Source organism: Struthio camelus, chromosome 1 (genome assembly GCF_040807025.1).
Source record: "Struthio camelus isolate bStrCam1 chromosome 1, bStrCam1.hap1, whole genome shotgun sequence".
NCBI lineage: Eukaryota > Metazoa > Chordata > Aves > Struthioniformes > Struthionidae > Struthio > Struthio camelus.
In genome coordinates, this window is record NC_090942.1 from 101,527,127 (window position 1) to 101,546,059 (window position 18,933).

Sequence of the window (18,933 nt, forward strand, 5' to 3'; positions counted from 1 at the left end):
TTTATAAAGTAGCCAAACAATCATTAATTAGGCAACTGTAACCCCATAGAGGCCACGGAACAAGTACCACATGGTACCTGCTGTTTTTACCCATACTGTTTATTTACTCTTTCTTAGCAGTGAGGAGAGGAAAAGGCCCGTAAAACAAACAAGCAATTGAAACCCCTACAATATTCAGTTCCTAAATCCATACAGAGTTGATAGAACTTCCGATGAAGACAAACCACAGATGATGCAAAATCTGGATACACTTCAAGAAACAGCTCACCTGGCACTGCAAATTTTCCATTTCTTTTGACATCTCTCAATTGACTCGCTACGACGCTTATTTTTGCCATTTGACAAATGCATTAGTTTCTTCAGAGTGCCCAAAGGGTTAGAGGAGGGTAAGCATCCTGGTCTATCACACCTGCAGTGTAGGACCAATCGATAGAAGAGAAAGAATCAGCAAGGAAGGCATATTATATGGTATCATTATCCTACATTGCCTGGTAAGGGATTATCTTTAATGTTTTAAAACACAGCACTATTCACATACTGGGCTACTCTTCAGAGTTACTATAAGAGAGGCTTTGTCTTATACAATAGATCCTTCTCTGAATGCATTCTGTATCGTTCCTCTTAAAATCGAATGACAAAACAGGCATTACTAATTTTAGCTGTTAGCTCTAGAGAGCGTATACTGCTCGGAGAAAGGCCCTGGATGTACACTAGAACTTTTTACTATATCTGCAAAACCTGCCAATTGTTAAGTGCACAGAATGCAGGTAAAATCCACTTTCTCTAAAAGATTATGCTAAAACCATGCAGGCAGAACAAAGCACAAATGTTAAGAGCCTAGCTGGAAGCCAGAGCCAGCAGCTTCTCCCTGTTGCTTAATTCTTTCTGTAGCACAATCCGAAGCAAGGTGTCATTTTAAAATTTCTTTACAAAGTCACTTTTCAGAGTAGAACGGTACCAGGGGGAGTACAGGTCCCCAAAATGTTTTCCTATCCTCTGTCCAAAGAAAAGGGTTCGCACCTCCACGGACATTAAACCAGGATGCATGTCTACACTGCTTCCCCAGCATAACCAGGTTTTTGTTGAGATCCCATTGCTGGTTGACTCTCACTCATATATACATTTGCTCTCACCAGAATGAGGCTTTGGGAACTAAAATTGTAAACATAATAGAAAGAGTTAAGTTCACTATTAGGCTGGGCCCAATAGCAGCAATCAACTGCAAATGTTTGCCAGAGATGATCAAAAAAATGTACTACCAGTTGATCACCAGAGCGAACTTTTCCTAGGGAACTAGCTGATAATTCTGGCTTGTCTTATGCAAAAAGATGCCGAATATTTTATTCTCTATAGCTATGTAGATACGTCCGTAATAATACACAGTAACACGATCACAAACATAAAAAGTCATTCAGCCTTTGCTTTCTACACATACTTTTACTGGGTCTGCTTGATTATTGTAGCAATGCTGAAGGGAGCTAGTGAGGGAACTTCATCAAAAGGACTCTACTGATGAATTGAAAGGTTGATTTTTTCCTAAGTCCTCAAGATTTTAGTACAAGTCCATATACCCCCTAGAGGCTCTGCTTTATACACGTAAGGACGATGTTTGAACTTTCCACATACGGCACATATCGGTGGGGGGAGGGCAGGAGAGAAGAACCAAAGCAATTGCCACATTACTGTAAACGTGGGGCCTAACGTCTAGCCCTGTCCCACGTTTCTTGTGGATGCTGTGTTTAACTGCATTCTTCATGCCCCTTTGCCAACTGTTCCTTGAAGCTTTTATAAACGTAATGTATTCAGAGAAATTCAAGCAAATGTTTGCTTTTTTAAATGGCAGCTTTTCGAAGTAGCCTGTCACAGAGGTGCTTTCTTTTCATATTCCCTAAACTAACTCCAGATCCCACGCTGGGTAGTGTTCAGGAGAGAGGAAATGACAGGACTTGAAGTGTAATAGATGATGGCCCATCCGCAGCAGGAGTGACTGAATCCTGCTGTCATCCTTCTTATTAAAAAGTCAGGAACGGGGCCCACAAATCCTACTGGAAGACAAAATGTGGCACTGTAGAAATGACATGATGTATGAAGAACTAGCTTAAGTAGTTCCAAAACTTTTCTGAGAGTAATGTCCCTAACTGGCATCACATTACTAAGGAAAATAGCATGTATCATTTCATACCTGGTATGTACTGAAGCTCAGTAAGTAAAATATTGCCATTGCTAATAACAAACCACTGGCTTTGTGCTGAGTTTGCAAGGCCTCAGGACAGCGAGTTGTCAACCCTACTTTGTCCAAACTTCTCTTGATGTGCCTGGAGCTTTCCCCCATGACAGCTTAACTGTAACAGCAACTCGTGTAATGATCAGGCGGTTGTGCTCGATTTGCTTTATTTTTACTTATCTTTGCATGGTATAACCATAGTTTTATATAGAGAGTTGTTATTTTTAGAAGATATGGTGTGATAGCAGAGTCCTTGAACAAGGGGACACAGGGCATGGCCTAGAAAAGTGCCACGGGATGGTAAGGGATGGGGCATAGGACATATGGGTAAGGGATGGGGGACACTGGAGGCCCCGGGACTAGAAAAAACTCACCAGTGGTTAGGTAAAGAAACGTAGACCTGGAGCTAGGTAAAATCACTTTTAGAGGTAACAAAGAGAACAAAGAGCAAGTATCCAACTTGCAAAAAATTCACCATATAAAGGAAATTCAGTTGCAATGTGAAGTAACCAAGAAAAGGACAAGGTGTAAAGCATGGTATCAAGCACACAAAAATTACCTCAGGCAGATCTTATAGTAAGGAAAAAGAAATCATCAACATTATATACCTCCTGGCTAAGAGTTTGAGCCGTATGCTCCCCACTAAAGCCAAGGGGCAGTGGAAGGGTGAGCATAGCGTCAGGAAAAGGAGCAGAAAGTAGGAAGTGTGTCGAGGACAATTTTAACTGTATTATTAGTAGCAGTATTGAGACTTTTCTTTAGAGCAGTATTGTGAAGCTGTCATTTTCCTCCCTTATCCTCTCTCCCCACCAGCACCCTCCTAAAAAGGCCTAACGTGATTTTTTGTTTCCCAGTAGTGTTTGTTGTTGAGTTTCTATAAGCTTACTGATCAGCTAGCAGCAGTTTGAAGGTACATACTGTTTTGGTACCCATTCGGTCAAAACTAACCTAATTTGTTCTTTCATAGAGCATGTTGTGTGACTTAAGCAGTAACGAAGTAGGCAGAATATTTTCTAAATATTAGTAATCATTGTGCTTTCTATGTTACAGAAGTCAGTACTTCTCTAATTATCAGTTAAGAAATGACTAACCAATAGAACTGCTTACAAAATGACATATTATGACTAAGCATGGCAAATAATTGAATATAAATATATTAAATACACACTTCTGGCTTTTCTTCCCACGCCATTGAATTCTAATACTTTTAGTAAGCAGTCACAGAAATATGCAGAGCTGTGTGTTTTTATGGAAGAAGCAGCTCTAGATGGCTTCAGGTCCAGCTAGCTTTCTGTCCCCCTGGGTTTTGCTTCAGAAGGTGCTCAGGGGAAGTTTTAGGACTTTTTTTTTATTGTTTTTATTTTTTTTAAAGACATCATGCATTGCAGAGGTTGCAACCTGGCATACTACTTGGAAGCAGAGCAGCATGAGGTTCAGATGAGCTAAAGCAAACATTGGCAAGCTCTGTTAGTTCAGTAGTTTGCGTGTGTCGCAGTGGGGACTTCCTGGCACTAAACCAGGATAAGCAGTAAGTGCTGTTGCTCATGTAAGTGAAAGATTTAGTTCTGCTATAACTGTTTTGCAGTCTTCAGTGTATGAAGATACATACCTAATAGGGAAAGAAAATTAGCTGATATTTTGGACTCTACATGAAAAAAAGTATATCTGAGATAGATAAATTTCAAATTGCATATACCATCTGCACATTTTCCTTTTTTAATTCTAAAGGCAAATTAAATGTCATGTTCCTTGCTCTTACTGTTATTACTAGTAGTCTTCCTCACGAGAGCAGACAACTTAATCAAGAAAATACTGTATTTCAGAGCCATTGAGGTGAAAAACCTTTTTACAGGAGCTTTCCCATAAAGAAACCTCTTATTAAGCTTTTGACATGGAGCACTTGGCCCTGCAGTTCTTCAGAGTGACTTGGGTTGCACTTGTTTAATTGCACCATGATAAACTGAGACATGGGATCACTTTCATGTTAGAAAGTCAGAAGCTCATGCTGGCATCCTGTGCGTAAAATCCTTATTTTACAGATGGCCTGGAAGTTGAGAGAGAAAAAAATTGAAAATTACACCAGAATCAAACTGGCAAGATCCCTCTCCACAGGATACTGCTGACATGAAGAGCACAACAAAACCAAAAACAACCTTGTCAGCTGGCCAGCTTGAGACTTGGTCTTTCCAGGCTGTAAAGCATATAGGATTCAGCCTTGTATGCCCCTGGTACGCAAGGAAGGAAGAGTGAGCAGATTTAAAATGGGAGCACACTACTATATGCTAATACTTGTAAAAAGAGTTTAGTGAGTTAATGCAAATAATGGTTAAGCTACAGGCTCATACTGAAAGGTTTGCCTCAGTTCCTTTTCTTTGAAATAATAATCAGGACTACTACAACGCACCAAATTGCTGTTTGAAGAATCTCATGAATCTCATGTTTCTTTAGGAACGACTAAACAAAAACGGATGAAAATGAAATCAGTTACAAAGTGTTGACATATTCTTTAGGCATAATGCAACAAATCAATGTTAAGAAGTAGTGTGTAGTATGTGTAGAAAGAAGCAAATGAAAGCATAACAGTGTATTGTCAAGGTGCGGGAACTAGCCGAAATAAAGGTGTTTTTTTTCAATGACTTTTTCTGGTATTATCCTGCTAAATCCCAGCTCTGTTTCACTCTCTATAGTTGCAATTATACTGGCTTAACACCCTGAGAAACGAGGGGCACTTTTGCTGCCTGCCTTCATTTGTAACGAGTTGCCTCTGCAGGTGTCACAGGCGTTCGGCGCTTAAATAACTAAACAGGCTCCAGAGCAAAGCTATCCCCTTTCGTCTTAAAAATTATACAGCCAAAGCTATCCTGTGCAGAGCAATACATTTAACTAATTTGCCCTGTTTGCAGTTCAAGAATGTATATCAGGGAAGCAAATCTTTTTTGCTCTATCAAGAATCCCAAGTGGGTAGGAAGGTAACCAAAGCAAGCAGCTGTGGCCTGAGTGATGTTGCACTGCCTTGAAAAAGATCTTTCCTTTTCTGAAAAGGCCTCTGCCTCCTTTCAGTTGACCACCTACCTGATATAAGGGTTGCAGTGAGGATTACCTCATCTTTGTGAAGTCCTCTGAAAATATAAAGGTGTTAAATGGATAGGAAGTAGATCTTCATTAAGCTTTAGGTAAATTATGAACTCCTGCATGGCAAAAATTTGGAGACACTATTGAAGTGCTCACTGCACAAAGATGTGCAGTTATGGGAGCGCACTGCAGAAATTAATTGTTTTTACTTACCAAAATTTTTTGACATGTCACCTGTTCGAAAGAAGCAACTGTGCTTAAATACTTTTCAAAACGCCATTCCCACCTGCCAAAAAACAAAATACAGCTGTAGTAAAAGAACAGATGTTAGCATCTATTTGTAAAATATACTCCCTAAAAAGATTCCAGTGCTGTTGAAGCTTTCTAACTATACTTAACTAAACTATTTTTTCCAAGGCTGAATGTACTGCAATATCCTGCTAAGAAAAACTGTGACAGAGCAGGCAAAGTTTCCAAACACAAAGGCCTTTAAGTTCTAAACACTTTACTAAAGCATACAAAATCAATTTATAGGAGTGCTCGTCAGTTTAAGAGAAATGCCATTATCAAAAGCAAATAATAGTGGAGCCCTTAAATTATTTAGTTGCTTTTGTATTTTTAATTTTAGGGTCTAAAATTCTACAGATTTTCTAAATCTACAGATTTAGAAACTTACTCATTGGCATCTAGATTTGAAAAATAAATTTTTGAAAATATAAAGGTCACAGGAAACCAGGAAAACTGACTTACCATTTCTTTATGCAAGCTCTGAGCAACACTCCCACAGAAGTAGAAGTATATGAATATATAATCAGAGTAAAAGAACCCACAACCCAAAGAAATCCACAAAGAATAAACAAAAATAAAAAGCACATTATAAACAAATAATAGAAAGAGCTATTTGGGTCATTCTGGCTTTTTTCAAGATGTTATTAAAACAACTTCTGTCATATTTCTTGTTCAAAAAGAAAAAAAAGAAAAGAAAAAGAAAAGAAAACTGCAATGTTCACATGTCCAGATCTGTTTCCATGAAAGTCTCAATATATTTTCAAGTTCAACTTTTTTTTTTAATACAGAAAAAACGGAATCAAAATCAGCCTGTCACAAGTAAGTACAAATAAGCCTATAGCATCTTTTGATTCTGTTGACTGTTGGCAGCATTGGCACTTCTGTATATACTAGATTTTCCCATTAGGTATGACTCTGATATGGTTCAACAAAAACAGCATTTGTAATATAAAGCTCAAGGAAAGATTCCTCACTTTTGGTAGTATGAAACCTGAAATAACTGATCTTTTCTCCATCTCCCCTTTCTGAACACCAAAGCTGGATCATCCGATTCTAGGTTCCCAGAACTGTTGCAAATAGCAACAAATGCTTACACAACGCTCTTACCTTAAGGGTATTGAGATTATTGCATCATGGGACTGGTCTAAAATATGTGAACATACAATAATTATGGTTGACATGATGAGTAAGGATAATAATGAAAAGGCCTGAAGTTTTCTTTGCCTTTCTCTTCCAAGTCAAATATCAAAGTTCTTAGCACTGTGTACTAGTGAATTTTATAGCCCATCTCATCCCACTCAGCACTAGGCAGTCACTACTTACATCATACAGGGAACAGCTCCCACTTTTCTTCTACCCCAAACAAAGTCAAGTGATGGAAGGAAAAATCCATAGAAGTGTGAGAGTCGTGGGGAAGAACTGCAAGAACTATGAAACTTCAAATGAAACTTTAAAAAAAAAAAAAGCTAAAGGATGTATTTTTTCATGCAAGGGTTAAGCTAGGATACTCCTTTCTGCAGACTGCCTTGGATGCCGAAGCTGTGCAGGAATTCAAAGGCATTTGGACGAACTGATGAAAGGAACCTCCTGAAAAGGCCATTCAGCACAAACATGCTGCCTCTGCTCAGGCACAACCTGAGCCGTAAGTCACAAGAGGCTACGAGAATGGTCTGGGGAACCCATCCTTATAGACCCGAGCTTATACTCTGCCCTAACTATCTGTTCTTGGCCACTGGTATGGCCACTCGGCGTGTCCACACGGGTCAACTGATGCAACTGTAAATGGAGGTAAATGCAAGCTACCTCACACTGGAAACATATATAAAAGGAATGTGGTGCCCTCCTCGTGCTCAAAACATGGAAAATTAGAGCCCTACGGACAGGAGAACAAGCAGCATAGAAAAAGAGGCCATATTGCTGCACACTGTAGGGATAGTGAGTGAGTAAACCTAAAATGGACCGCATGCTGATGAAACTAAAACATGCAAATACTGTAGTCACATTGGTTTGTCCTGGGGGGATGAGAAATATAACAACAACTTGGGGAAAGACTGCAATATTTTTTTAAAGAGATGACAGGGCACAGAGAAGAAAGTCATCATAGCTGAAAGGAGAAAGAAGGAGGAGTTGGCTAAAACCGAGCTGAAACAGTTGTGTATAAGGGCAGTAACATCAAAAAATACAGAGCTAAAAAAACCTCCAGAAGTGATTTCTGGCCCTCTCATTGTGCCCCACACAATTTGTCTCTGACAAATGGAGAGACTCTTGTATTTTGATGAAGCAGGCAGAGGGCACAGTACAGGAAGAAGTAGTAAAAGTCTGTGGTGCACATACGTGTAACTTATTTTCTTACTCTAGATCTGAAGCTTAGTGGAAGTTGGGGGAAGCGCTCTGATGCTCCTGGGTGAGCAGGCCTGAAGACTAAATGTTCCGTTATCTGCATGTCACCATGTCCAGTTATCTGCATGTACAGTTTATGTTCAGTACAGAAAGTGCACAATTACAGAGCAGCATAATGGGATGAAGACAGAAAGGAAAGCTGAAGTCTCATCTGAAAGCGGGGATGCCTTCCCTTGTTATTGCCACCCTTGCACATTGCGACCGCAGAAAAACTGGCAATCCAATACCTTGATCCAGTTCGTCTTCTCTTATTCACCGCCTCTAACATCTGACCACCATGTGCTTCAAATACATCTTTAGAAGCAAGAAGTCTGCTTCATTTTATGCTCCGCCAGAGCCAAATTCAAATTGCCTTTCATGCGCTCCATGTGACTTGGGAACTACCATCACTTTTCTAAATTTCATAAACAACAAGCCGTAGCACCCCAGCAGTAGATACTGGCAGCCTAAAATGTCAAGCGGCACCGTATTCTCCTCTGCGCCGCATTACTGACATCCCAGCATGTCCTTGTCCCGTACTTCCAGTCTCTCGAGTGATGTCCAGAGCTGTGGGAAGCAAGTCGCTGAAGGACAGCTTCTCATGCACTGTACGTGAAAACGGCCTTCACAGCTACTGCGGACCCAAAAGCTCAGGTAAACCAAGTTAGAACAAGTGGTTTATTTATATCTAAACACATCTAAATTAAATGCCACCAGAAATAAAAATACCAATGGAAACAAGAAAGAAGGAAAGTCCCATAAAATACTCTAAGAAGTCAAATCTACCGCTCCCATTATACAGAAGATCAACTGCTGGCTTCACTTCATGCTTGGATGACTCCTCATTTTCGAAAATAAGTAAGCAGATACCCCATTTAACTTTACGAGTAGCCATTCATACACTGAAGGGCTAGGAGTATTTTATTCTTTCTACCCTTCCTCCTCAGCTAGTGCTGAGGCCAAGGCAATAATAATTGTCTTTTCTTCCAGAGCCACACTAACAGACGAATCCAGCAAAGAAGGGAAAGATAGTTAGCCAGAGACAGACAGGGATTGTATTTAACACATGGAATCAGAAATGTGGAGTCTTAAGTCTATCAGTATATTTCCAGGGATGAGTATAATAATAGCAGTTGAGAGCTTTTATAGCTACACAAATCTGTCAAACAGCACTTCAGCAACATTTCAGGAGGGAATTGGGCAAAAAGCTTTTAGCAGAGAGTTAGGGGAGTTCTGTCGCACCTGATCTATTTGATACTACTTTTAAGTATTGCAACAGCACCTACACGCCCAAGATAGAAAAGGGAGTGCTATCAGGCAAATACAAGTTGAATTACAAAAGACAGCAACTCTTCTGAGGCAGCCTAAAACCCCTCCCCCCACCCAAAATCACACTTTTGGTAGTAGTGTTGGATGAGGAAACCAGACTTGGAAAGAAGCAGCGTTGAATGACACAAGACAGCTCAAACCATGAAAAAAACCCTCTAAAACAGAAGAAATTTCCCTTTTTTGAAGTGACAAATTCATGTTTATATTGAAAAAAATGACTGCCTTCAAAACAGAACCTAATTATTGCAGCCACCAGCACAGAACTGAGGACTTAAAGACCCTGAACAAAGCAGGGTAGCATGTTTTATTTATAAGAAAGCCATACTGAGATTGTTTATTACTTTCAATACTGAATTTTTATGAAAAAAGCTCAGGTTTTATTCACACTGCATGTATTTTGTAATACACCCTGGAATTACAAAATTCTACAAAAAGCAGATCACAGTTTTTAAAACATTGCTTTAACTTGGGTGCACCACGGGTCTCACCTAATTTGCATGTACGTGTAGGCATATTTTATTCAAAGATTTACATATTTTTGTGTGCCTTTTCTTTCTTCTCTCTTTGCTAGTGAAACAGAAATGGCTTGAGTACACTTACTAAAACCTTGGTGGGGGCAGTCCTTTCTCTCACCCTGGGCTTCACCTATTTCTTGAGCTGAGGAAGTGCGTAGACAGGCTGCCCTTTAGGATGACTTGGCTTCAGCATCACTCTGCAGCTAGCTGCCCATTTAGTCTTGTACTTGCTTATCCCAGTTCTGCTGCTTCTTGAACTAAACACTGTTTATGTCAAAAATAAGCTGGCTGACCAGCAAATGACCTTGCTGAGATCCCACTTTAGCTTTTGAATCCCCAAGATCGATCTATAACATGTGCCTCTTAAGAGGTGTTAGGGCACTTACTGATCTTTGTTCCCACATATGCTCCCAGACAAAGTGACAGCTGCACAGCAAGTGCATCAGTTATGTGGTTACCTTTTATTCTCAGCATGCAAAAAGTCTCCAGAAACTTTCTGATCTGTGGCCACTCCCTGTGCTCCCCCTCTGCTTCACCAAGTATATTTGATGGATTAGCAATGACATCCAGAAAGAAAAAAAATGCCATGAAAGAACAAAAAACAAACAAACCCTGTTCAGCTGGGCTAAGCAGCGCAGGCTTGCTTACTCCTGCCTCTTTCCAACACTGGACCAAACAACATCGCATGGATGCCAGTAAGTGGTTACATTCCCAACAATACCCGGTTTATTGTAAGTTGGCCTCATTACTTCTAAAGGGGCATCCACTGTACCCACTGCACCAGCACCAGATCTGCAGAAAAAAGAAAAATCAAACCCCAAAGCACTTTGAGCAACAAATAAGACAACAGGTTTGCCTGCAGTTGCACTTGACCTAATTTGCAAATGAGCACTAAACATCTAATTGAGAGGTATATAATACAAATCTTGTAGGATTGTGACAACGTGGCAAATCAGACAGGATGAAGCATAACTTAACTTGAAGCATAGTTAAACTTAGTTTAACTTGGTGTAGTTAAGATATACCTCGAACATTGATTTCAAGACCCTGAAAACAAGTCACAAATGAGAAAGGAAGAGACCTCAGAGTCTGTAAGCGTAACAGAGCTGTTACTCCAGCTGTTAAATTGCCCAGGCAAAAACTCCAACACAAAATAACTGAAGGGTTACATCTTTATAGGCAGGATGACTCGGAAAAAAGCAGGACTAAATGTCGAATAAGTTAATTCTTCCTTATCTCAGGAACAGCACTCCCACAGTAACAACAGTGTTCAGTCAGGGCATATATTTTAGGTTCCCAAATGCCAATAGAGGTCTTGCTCCCATCCAGAATTGTCGTTTCCTTGAGAACCATGTACAAGAAGAAGTTCTAAGCTAGGTCTTTTTTTAAAAAAATTAAAGAATATTTACTAAGATCCTGACTTCTCTTTGGGTTCTTATTTTTCACACGTTCTGATCAAGCGGCCACTGCTATAAATGAATTATCCATCCAGCCATTCTTTGACTTTCTTAATATTCTAGGTTGTGAAAAATGAACAGGCTGTTACTTTTCTATTTTTTAAATACTTAACATATTGCCAGCTTAATGGCCATTACCAAGCTGCACTTGGAAAGTGTTTGGTCACTGAAACTGATCTGTTGTAAATGACAAAATAATAGCAAAATCACCAAAAAATTGTACAAATTAATTCTCTCAGAAAACAAAAACAGACAAGGACTTCTGAATACTGGCATCTCATATAGTGAATATGAGATGCAAAATAATTTCCTACAGAAATCATCAAGATTAGGACACAAATCACTTTGCTTAAAAAAAGAAAGTAGAATTTTTGATAGATAATCGAGGTAACTTTAATTTTCAGGAGTTCTACTAAAGGACACAAAACCGCAGCTTTTTGAGAAGGAGACAAAATGATGCAGAATACTTACAGAACCTACCTACCTACAAAATACCTTCTACAGAATACTCGTTTCCCCAGGAACTATTTCCAATAATATCTTAGAGCTATTCTGAACGTGTTCAGACCAAGGAAGACAGCCAGAATCTGTATTCCCTTCTCACCTCCCAAAAGAATACCTGGAGTGGATAGACAAGAAAGCAGTTATTCCTAAATGAGGGATTATGAACCAAATTGTTTTAAATGAAAATCACAAAGAAGCAACTGAAGTCTGCTCTCAGAAACCATTGCAGGAAAATACTAGCTGGAATCTGAGAGCAGAATGTTCCTCTTGAAAAACAGAGTTTTATAGACTACCAACAGTCTCACCTCTTGTGCACTTGCCTTCCTGAGTGGCTCCGCTACAGGTATGGGCTCCAAAACTCCTGGCTTGATGTGGGGTTGATTTCATCTACTAGGAATAGAAGAGATTTTTCTCTAACATTTCTAACAAAGGGAACTGACGTTTTAGATATAGTTTTCACATACGCATTACAATCTCCTACAGTGTTTCTTCTGTCTTTTAAATACGGGATCCGTCCTTTGTATATCTTGTGTTGCGCCTTTTTTTCTCTCCAAGGATCTAACATGTTCTTTCTGCATTTGCCTGAGCATTCAGTAATACAACTTGAGCAGGCAATTTCATCGGGGAAAGAAGAGGAAAAATCAGAATAACTTTGCATCAGGTAAAGCAGAGCAAACTACATCCTCTTGCGAAGAAGAAAATAGGGTAGATCTCCTGCTGCTTCCAAAGCTGTCCCTTAATCTGAGAGCTGACTTGATGCTTCTACTTAATATTTGCACACTGGAAACTGAATCTGAGTAAGTTTAAAAGGTGGATAAGCCTTCACTCCCACAGGTTAGCAGAGGAGATGGTGCTGAAGGTAACAGCAGGATACTCAAACACTAGCCTCTTGAAGTGCTTTACTCTTTCACTTTCCCCAGAGGCACAATAAAAGTACAAAAGTCCTGCGAGATGAGAAAAACAAAAAAATCCCTGGGTTTGATAAGTAAGAATAAAACAAACAGGGGAACATGGATATCAACAGCAGACCCCTTCCAAATACTAGAAAATGTGCACACTGTCAAAATAATAACTAAAAAAGAAATTTAAGTTCAATGGTTAGTACCTTACCTACCTGCATCTGCTGCATCTCTTCCACATTTTTATTACCTTGGCAAGGTTGTATATATTTCCAGAGAGAAAGAGCCTTGCCATAACGACCCCTCAGAGAAATTACAGAGAATTCAAGTCTATGCACATGTAAAGAGGCAGAAGATTGTGGAAAGAAATAAACAGGAAAAAACATGTATTTGTTTTCTCCCACAGTACAATTGCTTTAAACATAAAGGAAGTATAAACAATACTGAATGTGTAAACTTAGGGAAGTATAATCAGCTAAATTGCTTAAAAAATCTTTTCTTGGAGGAGTAATAGAATTTAATACTAAAGCTACTAAGTACTTCCTCCTTGGTAACAGTAAATATGTAATTAACAGCAAGCAGTTTAGCTGATCTTCGCTATTGTCTAATGCTACCAGTGGGATAATTTTCAAAAGCCTTTCATTCAGTTTGTCCTTAACTTGGTCTGCAACAATTACATTAAAAATAAACTGGGTAGTTTTCCAAAAAACACAGCACTGTTGTTTTTCTACAGGGGTACCCTGGGTCCTATAAACCAGGTGTTGTTATAGCATATTGGAAATAAAAAGCAACATTTCTGAATTTGTTTAAGAGATATTATGTATGCTACAGTACCTCGCTGAGTTCATGCAAGAAAGCTTCTTCCCAATGTTTTAATTGGCACTTAGCTTCTTTTACAGCTTGTTCGGCTAGACGGCATACACAAAGTAGTTACTTAAAGTGTAGCTTAGAGTATTATAAAACACATCTTTACAGGAAATAAGAATATTTATTTGATAATTGCCATGACAACTTGGCCACGTTTTGCAGTCCTGAGACGCTGAGTGCTTTCCACCTGCGAGTGTGCGGAGCAGCAAGGAGCTTGCAGAGCCCCTTCAAGTTGCCCGCTATGGGTGCCCCGTGCCGCTGCAGCCCCCATAGTGTGTGCAGGGGGTGCAGAGCCTGCATCCCTGGAGGGGGCTCGGTCACACATCTCGAGTCACCTTTGGGACACTCACAAAAATTATTCAGAGCAGATTTGTCAGCCTGAGGTTTCTTGGGCTGAACGCCCACTGATGTTACAAGGAAGCCCACAGTAAGCCCAATTTGGCTGAAAAAATGCAAGTCAATTACAGACCGGAGTATGCGGGAAGAATAGAGAATAACCTAAACTGCAACAACCAGAAAATACTTATTCAACAGACCCAAAATATCCTATAGGAACATGCTGACTGTTGGCTCTTGTTGACAAAACTAAGAGGGGAAGCAGGACGCAGTCTTGAAGCTGTACAGATAAAAGGATGGCTGCTTCCCACGGTTAGGACTTCATAGCTCCCAGATGGCCAAGGAATAACTAAGATGTAATTTGGTTAGCCTCAAATTAAGTCTCCCTTCCAGGAAACCTGGAAATTTTGATCCCTTATGATAATTTTGCAGTAACAATATGTTTGTAATTAGTACATTCAGGTTTTGGGAAGAGTGTATTTTCAGGAGATGAGGAAGACGATAAGGAAAAAGAGAAGGAAACAAACATTCTTTCACAGAAAGGAGAATTTCCTTTTTTAAAGTAGTTTTTCACTGCTGCTATTAAAACTCAGGTCCATTGCCATGCAGAAATCAGATGATTCAATTAGAAAGTTTGCATACGTTTTTTTTTAACTCAAGACATATAGAACTGAATATATTAACAGGCTAATTTATTTGAGAATGTTTCTTTACACTGCTGATAGCCTACTCAGAACCACTCCCTCCTTAGTCCTCTTGTGTTTGCCAATCCTGAGGGCAATTAACGCCACTGTCTTCCTTGACAAGAGAGATTTTTCTTTAAAATGAGGTAACACTTCCATCCCTGACACTTTATGCTGTTTCTAAAAAGTCTTAAGACCTTGCAAGTTTAGAGAAAGTTTATGACAAAGTTGAACAATAAAAAATACTTCTTTTTATTGGCAAATAAGCCTTAGCACTCTGTAAACCACAAGCGCGTACTAAAAAGCACGCACACAGTTCAGCAAAATAGAGCCAGCAGGTTGATATTGCATACCAATCCTGAGCTATGCTTTTGTTGTTTAACTATATTCATTGCGGCATTTTTTTCACTGACAATGAGATGAAGGGATACATGCAATGGAGTACAACAAATCACTATAAGCTTTTCTTCAAAGGGTGGATTTTACACCTCTCAAGACAGTTACAAGCACATCCAGTGTTTTTTTAATACATTGAAGGCCATGTAATGACAGAGCAATAATACCTGGGTCTGCAACGCTCAGCACCTTGCTAACAGTAAATCTAAATAGGTTTCTTGAAAAACGATCTGCCATCCAAAACTAGCGTAGAATCTAAAAGTCATCTTTGACGCTCATCTTTGCAGTATTGCTTTCAGAAGTCCCACTGATGTGCTTTTGAATTTCAGGAGACCAAAGGAAAAAACCGTAACTTCTGCATCCAGGGTATCCAGCACGTATACCTAACAGATACCATGATGCCACAGCCACGGGCTGCTCTTTGATTCATCTAAATGGATTTCTGTAACTCAAGGTGACTACTCAACTGATTAGACAAAGTCTCTTGGATAACACTCGTGCTGGTAGTAACATTTGCCAAGTGGGACAGCTGCATTTTAAGCTGAAACTGAGCACGCAGTTGCAGATCCTTAGAGACTGTGGAAAAACTTGTACAAGAGTTAACAAGAAAAATAAAAAATTTTATAAAAAACTTGCGGTTTTCTCATTGCCGGTAGAGCACACAACTCAGCTTTCTGCATCCTTCGCACCCGGCTCCACACCACCTTCCTGCCTAAGAGAGTGGGCAAGGCCCGAGGACGCAGCTGTGGCACCTGAGAGCCTGGTACTGAAGGGCAGCAGCGGCAAAGGAGAACTTCATGTTAGGAAGGAACTCCCAGATCAAATAAAAGAACCCAAAAGCGAGGAAAAAAGGTTGTAAACTACTGGTTAATATCATACTTGGTGAAAAGATGTCACTGGCTCTCTATCAAAGCAGCTTCTGGAATGAAAAGGAGCCAAACTCAAGTCTGGAGCGTTTCTGACGCGCGCCTTGAGTGTTTAGCTGCAACTGCCAAGAGCCGGAAAGCACTTACACTGCTCAAGGGAGAACGCTAAGATGAAAGGAGGTATCATTAAGATAATTTTGCATACAAGAGATCATTGCAAGACAGCTCTTCCTCTAAAAAGAAATAGCAATTTTGCGATCTTTCAAATTAATTTGGATACTCTGGTTGCTTTTACAGAAAGCTTTCCAGAGAAAATTGAGATGGGAAAGGGTTCTTAAGAATTGAGAACGTTTTAAGACGACGGGACAATGCTCAAACGATACTGTAACGTTTGAAGAGTGAATTAGTCTCATTACCAGGCTCTTGTTTTCCCCACTAGCACTGAATTTTTATGAGCAATTTTGCAAAAATTACCAGAAATGTCCATTTATCTAATAGTGCTCTTTTAAAAAGCTTTCATTGACAGCATACAGTGTAAATTACTCATGAACATGAAAACTAACAATTGTCAGTAGATTTGTTATGATATTAAAGTTGAAAACAATTAATGAGATGAGTCCATGAATTCTCGACTGCTTCAAAGAGTCTGTTTCAAACTGGAGACTAGCAAGATGAGCAAAATGAACTAAAACAGAGATGATTTATTTTCAAAGTCTCAAATTTTAAAATTAAGCATAAACATGTTTTGTGTCCTATTGAGCAGTAGAGAGCAGCCATCCAAGAGCTGAAGAGTTTGTATTAGAAACAGAGATTGCTTGCTTCTCTCAGCTAGCAGATCGAGCGTAGAACTTTAGATTCCTTCTCACATGCAGTTTCAAAAGGATGCAGAATGCCAGCTTGTATTAAACAGATAAATATGTGCAGTGCTGGGAACCCAAAGTTAACGCTTGTCAGTGCACCCACAATGTTGCATCTTAGATAAGGGAAAATTTAAGCAGATGTTACAGCTCCACCTACTGAACCAAGAAGAAAGGATCAGAAGGGGTATAATTAGTCACTGTGACAAACTGGAGAAACTGAGGCTCTATGCAGACCCTGAATTTTGTCATTTTTTGTCATAGCCATCTGATCTGCACTTAGACTCAAGATCATGCAGTGTCAGATACCCTCAGCCATACTGAAAAAAAGAGGAAGGCAATCAGCTTGCCCTACTAGAAGCAGCAACCTGCTTTTGAAACTCCCAGACTCATTCTGCATTTACTTACAGTTCCTGGTTAGCATGAAAGCCAAGTTTTGCATGCGCAGCCTTTGCTTCAGATGGATGCTGCCACTCTGGTGATTTTGATGAAGTAACAGATGCTCTGCCTGTTCAAGGACGGTGGAGTAAATAGCCATTTTGCAGCCTTCTTCTGCCATTTTTTGTGTATGAAAAAACTAGAGAAAAGGCTGGCCAGCACCAAGTTCACATTAAACTAGAGGAACATTTGGGAGGTTAAAAGAAAATCAGTCTTGTAAAGAAAAATAAACATGTAGCTACAGATTTAGCAAATAGACAGCTCTACTCCTTAATCTGCCAGCAGTAATCATAGGTCAAAAAATGCTATTTCAATGAAAGTTACTCTCAAAGATATACCTCATATGTTCAAAAAGTGGCTCAGCCAGAAATTAGGCTTAGTGCAGACTTCTAAGACAACAGCAGACCAACCAAGTATTTCCTACACATTGACACTGTGGTGACTAGGGAGAAATAGCTGACAGATGCAGGAACATTACTTCTTAATCAATAACTAGTCTTCAGTACTTACTAAGCAAAATACAAAGGAAGGTGGTAACACAGTAGAATAAGAAAAGAGCAGTACAGATAGCTTAACTCTTTCTGATCTCGTGAAAGATCCCTGCAATGGGCAGAAAGTACTATTCAAGTCTGAAAGACAGGAAATTTAAATATTACCCCTGAAGCGGTGGAGTGCTTAACAGTATGATAGATATAATAGACTAATGATTGGACATTTGGTCCAAATGATTACCAGAGTCCAGATACCTAGAGGATACTGACAATAACGTAAGAGCAAACATGCAGAACCTGAAACATCAAAAAGAAATTCAAAAAATAATCTGGATCAGATACGAACCAAACAAAAAGTGACACTGATGACACGGGAGCTTGAACATGTGCCTGATGTTTACTCGTAATAATTAACCAACCTAAATTGCTAGAAAGATGATAGATAAAAGAAAAACACTTAAATCAATGGGTAAAGAGTTCGGCGTGAGGCTCCTTGAAAGATGGACTCAGGTGTGTGCTTCTTTGCCCCCCCTACAGAGTGTTTTACTTGCCATTTTTCTGTATAAAGGAACTTTCTTGACAAACCCAGTCTGAAGGGCAGTTTTGATCTCAATCCAGCAGAAAAGGTAGACAGAGGAGGAAACTAGCTAGTAAGGAGCCAATCCTGAAAAAGCCAAGAGTGGATGAAGACGGCAGTTTCCATAAACACAAAGAGACAAGAATTATGAATTGAAGATTTGTAGCATAAATAATTCCTCTTCATCTTTGACTCTTAAGAGCTCTGTGGATAAGAAAAAGAGGTTTAAAACCTGTGATCTCATAAAAGAAAAAAATCAAAGAAACCCAAACATCCACATTAAGGTTGTTGAACGGTGATGACATCAGCATTCAGTCTGAAGTGAAGAACCAACTTATTCACAGCAGAAAATGAAGACAAAAAACTTATTTCCTTCCTGATTTCAAGAGGCTGAAATTCCCCAGCACAGAATGGCATAATCAAATTGACTGTTTACTCCATTTCTATGACTGTAAAGGGGTACCAAACCAATACACAAACTAAAGGCAGTGCTATCCGGAATCACTCAGATGATTGATCTTTCTTTGCCATCTTTCAGCCACCTTCCACATCCCCCACCTCCAAATAAAAAAAAAGATTTTGGAACAGCAAAAATTGGTAGGGGGAGTATAAAGGAGCATTTATACACCATTTGCATGACACACTCGTCTCTTGGGTGAGAAAGCTATTGTATGGAATTGATTAGACTTCATTATACTCTAATTTCACATTCGCAATTTGTAACAAATTTAAGAATGTGGCAGCACATTATAAGA

General features: G+C 39.4%; 1 long non-coding RNA gene across 1 annotated transcript in view; it reads right to left on the bottom strand.

Annotated features, from left to right (window-relative positions):
• Positions 1-274: 274 nt before the first annotated feature.
• LOC138061052 (uncharacterized) overlaps positions 275-18,933 on the bottom strand; it is a 50,887-nt gene continuing 32,228 nt past the window's right edge. The window contains exons 3-4 of the long non-coding RNA XR_011134659.1: positions 5,510-5,582; positions 275-409 (exon numbers count right to left, since the gene is read on the bottom strand). This is a non-coding gene — a long non-coding RNA (uncharacterized lncRNA). The remainder of the gene's footprint in view (positions 410-5,509; positions 5,583-18,933) is intronic.